A 4,655-nucleotide genomic window follows, 5' to 3' on the forward strand; every position below is an offset into this window, starting at 1 on the left:
CAATTAATTGTACTATTCTCTTTAAGATCATTTTCTTCGTAGAATTTCTTAGAATTGGCTTATTCTTTTGTACAGCGGACGGCGGATCTCAGATGGAATAATCATAAGAAATAAAAAGGGAAATTGGTGAATTATCGCCAACACTGCAACCGTAACGAAATTTCATGTCTTAATTAAATGGGAGAAGGATACCGACAGCACCTGTTCAGCTGAGAAATACTGAAATTTCCTTTCTACGTGGGAAAAAGATGAGCAATTTTCAGATGTTTCGCCCTTTAGATATGGGTATGCAATAAAAGTTAAAATATGTTAGTGTAACTAAGTCAAAGAAGGGGAAAGGCCTATACGCATCCAGGCATATTTTATTTTATCGCTCGTCACATTCATTGTGTTTTACAGACACAGCGCATTTTTTTTTTTTTAATTTTATTTATTTTATTTTTTATTTATTTATTTATTTATTTATTTTTTTCAAATCGAAATAGGGGTCAGTCTTGTCTCAAACGTCCTCTTTAAAATATCACTTATGCATATTAAATAGCACAGTTATCTTATCTAATCATTATTTCCTATCTTGTTCATTTGCGGTTTTGCAGCTGAGGATGGTGTTTCGGTAAAACCATCGAAACTAGTCCTGTGAAAAAATTTTGTAAATATAACGCTGATTTTTGTTGTTTGACTTCTGAATTAGCACAGTAGCTAGTTCAGAAAATCTACATAATTAAAGCCAAACTGTACAATTAAAGCCAATTTATACCATTAAAGAACTTAAATAATTCAGTTTAATAGGGACCACAGCCATCCAGCATGCCTGTATAACTGAAGCTGGACATAATTAGAGAACTAAAGAATAACAAAGCAAATCTGAGCTGGCATAGCCCCCGTTGCTATTTTGTCCTTCCTGTTGTTAATCTTAGTTGCTGATACGCCTAGTGGCCGTTTATTAAAGTCTATCGCCGATGTAGGTTGCTGAGTTAGCCCGTTAGTTTTAAGTAGTCCAGCACTATTCTTTGCCATTTAAGTTATTGTTAAATTATTCTTTAGTTTCCACCGCAAGTAGTCGGTGATATTGTGAGCACGAAGTACGTTCATTTTGTTAAAGAGTTTTAATCAAATAAAAGGGTAATTTATACCTTTTCCCTGTGTTCTAGTTCTCGTCTGAGCGAGAAGTCGCCAGGCTAAAATTAAGATCGTATCTTTGCATGACAATTAAAAGAGTTCGATCCTACAGGATCAGCTAAATGCGTCCACTCCACATATATTTTATTCTCTTCTTCCCTTTCTTTTAATTTGCCTTTTCATTCTCTTCACCTTTCTGATTTCTTTTAACCAAGATGCTCAACGCGATTTCAAAGCCAGCAATGGCAATACTGTGCGAAAAAAACATTTTTTTATCTCCAGCGTGCGAGACTCTGTATCGGAAATTCTAAAGCTATGCTCATGCGATATTGCTGTTGAATTGAATTTTATGGTATAAGTGCGAAGAACATGATATTTAATAAATAAAGGTAGCACACGAAACGTTAAAAAAACATCCCTTTGGGCATAATATAAAATCTGAAAGCTTTCAGATTTTTTTTAAACTTTTTATTATTATTGTAGTCGTTCTGTAATACCCGCCGAAGTCCCGTATTTAAAACAAGTTAACTCTCTTACTAAAAAACTCCTCTTACTAAAAAAGGTTGCCTACAATAATGTAATTTTTTCAATCGTATTTTATGACAACAAAATTTTCATAGTTAAAAAAATGTAAAGCACTTTTAATTTATCTTATTTATTAATTTTCTTTTCATAATTTATTAGTCCAAATGGGCAGTTTGCCCAAAAGGAATATTTAATAAATAAAGGTAACACGCAAAACGTTAAAAAACGCTCCTTTGAGCGTAACGTAAAATCTGAAAGCTTTCAGAATTTTATTTTCTTTTTATTTATCATTTAGTTATTTAGTTACTATATTTCCTCGTTTGTATTTCTTCTTTTTTTCACTAATTTAATCGTCCTAAAATCCAAATGGGAACATTATTCGAGAATTTAATTTCCAAACAAACAGTAAAACTTTAACAAATGAAAAGTAGTCATGGATAAGATACTAATAACTATAATAATATTATTTCTTTAAAAGAAACCTACATTCCAATAAGAATACGTAGTAATAGTAACATTGCAATATCTGACGGATATTGAGACGATATAAGACGGCAAATGAGCCAGACACGTTGCGCTCCTGCTCGGTTATCTTCTAAAACCCCAGGGGCACTTCACATCAGTGAGTCTTGAATGCAGTTTCCAAGAGCCATATCATAGGAACAAAAGAAGACACACTATTACCAATACCCCCCTAGACTTAACTCTAGAGCGTGCTGAACGATCGAGAGGAACAAAAGGCTCAGATTTCGAAAAAAATCGAACACATCAGCAGTGGATAAGTTTATAATGAAATGGAACGTAAATAACAGAAGCAAGGTGATACCACAAATTTGGAAAGTTCCTTCAATGTGAGAACGCGTGCGGGTAGCTTAACAAAGAATCTGACTGAAGTATGTTTCAAATAATAAATGTGAGGGAAAATAAAATGGATAAATAGTAATAGAAAAATGCAATTACAAACTGAATGCACTGAATAAAATTATAAATAATCAAAGGCCTACAATTTCCCAAAAAACTAGACGTCAGAAGCAAAAACTATGAACGATAAAGGGATTAATTATGCGAACATTTTTTAAATTTTCAGAACCTAACTGAAATACTAGGAGGGGGAGTATGCGAGGAAATATGATATTTCCATAGAAACGGAGGCTATTGTTACATTTACAATGAAAAAAATTAATGCAGAACAAAGGGAAAATAGAATACATGTATATATATCATTAGAATTGTATTATTTCTTTAAATTCTGTTCATATCCTAATACAGTTCATATACGGAAGGCCTGACTAATAGCAGACCGCTATTTATTTTTATTTTTATTTTTATTTTTGTCTTGATTTTAGATGTAATCGGAATAGTTTTTACATATTTTAACACCTTAATGAGTCATTTTGTGCGGACGCGTCGGGAAATTGGAACAGAGAATTGAGACTAATAAATTTCCAAGACACTTTGTCTAATTAAAAAATTTTGTAGCGAAAAAGTTTCAATTGTCTGTTTCGGCGAAACGCGTAATGGAGTTAGCTTGATTCGACGTTCAATCAGATATTTCCCTTGAAAAGCCAGATTGGAAGTCGAATTCAGCTAATTTACCATTTTCCGCTTTCTATTTTTATCTGATTTTGTTTGTTTTATGTTTTAACTTGTTCCTTGGTTTGATTTTCATATGTTTTAATTTTTCAAGTGTCACATCCATAGGTATTTTACTGTATTTTTTGCCATTACTAGTTTCCAACGCTAAGTATTTTACTGTGTTTATTTTCTTTTCTCGTGTAGCATAACTTCTCACCCTTCAATGACATTGTTTTTTAAAATGTGTTGAACGTTTTGGAGCCACAGCTCCTGGTAACTTTTAGGCGAGCTTACTACAATTTCTAATTTATTTTTAATTAGATATAATAACGTTTTAAATAGCTAGTTATTTAAAATAGCTAGTTAAAAAGCAAACTTTTACTAAAGGCGTTTAAAACTAAAAAGTTTTAACTTAATATATATATTCTATTTTATATTAAAATTATCAAATAATATATATATATTATTTGATAATTGTTAATCTTTAAAATGCAGGTTAATAATAAGTCTCTAGATGTTGGAGATCTTCCAATCTATCCGAACTAATTAATCTATTAATTAGAATTTCTATTCGATTTAAGAATTCGGGCTCATTTTCACTTAAACTAGCCGCCTAAAACAGTTATTGCAAAAAAGAAAAAATATGCAATGATTTTAATGAGCCCAGGTAGTGTAATTTCTCGGGCTAAAAACAACAGAGACGAAAAACTGCCTTTAGTATTCTTGAATCGCTTAATTTGCTAATCAATGACGGATAGATTAAATTTGAAAGGAAAATTAAAGATATTACTACGCTTTACCCTACACTATCTTAGTGCCGTAAGGCGGAAAGAGGAATGCTCATATTGTTAGACTTACCCTACACTGACGCTTGAAAGATTAAAAAATACCTCATCTAGGGCAGTAATATGACATTTCTCTTAAATCTTCGAATTCGTTGATTAATTTGAAAATATATATATATATATATATATACGTGAAATTTTTGAAATGATAGACTCTAATTTAAAATTTTTAAATTCCATCATTTAATCAGGAATTTTTTTAAAAAAAATACACTTCGCCCCCGGGTGGGCTCGAACCACCAACCTTTCGGTTAACAGCCGAACGCGCTAGCCGATTGCGCCACGGAGGCTTCATGTCCTTGCTATCAGATAAGAGAAGAATATCAGAGTCTCGAATTTAAAACCTTTTTAGAAGATAATTCAGATTTTATTTAACAGGCGAGTTTTATAAAGGTCAAGATGAGTATCCAACAAATCAGTAAGAAGACATGAATTTCCATTTGAAAGCTATTAATAATAACGTATTGACGGTATAGACAATTTTTTTAAAATTTTATTTTCAAAATATAACAGAAATTTTCTTATGAGTGAAAATTTTGTGTTAATTAAAAACTGTGTGCTTCTTAATCATGGCTCATTTTTGTATATTTG

At 31.6% G+C, this 4,655-nt stretch overlaps 1 non-coding gene across 1 annotated transcript; it reads right to left on the minus strand.

Annotated features, from left to right (window-relative positions):
• Window positions 1–4,280: 4,280 nt before the first annotated feature.
• On the minus strand, window positions 4,281–4,354 carry TRNAN-GUU (transfer RNA asparagine (anticodon GUU)). The gene has a single exon. It is a non-coding gene; the product is annotated as a tRNA-Asn (tRNA).
• Window positions 4,355–4,655: the final 301 nt, after the last annotated feature.

This window comes from Stegodyphus dumicola, chromosome 8, assembly GCF_044657685.1.
Source record: "Stegodyphus dumicola isolate Sdum_Otavi_A_Nest chromosome 8, ASM4465768v1".
Classification (NCBI taxonomy): domain Eukaryota; kingdom Metazoa; phylum Arthropoda; class Arachnida; order Araneae; family Eresidae; genus Stegodyphus; species Stegodyphus dumicola.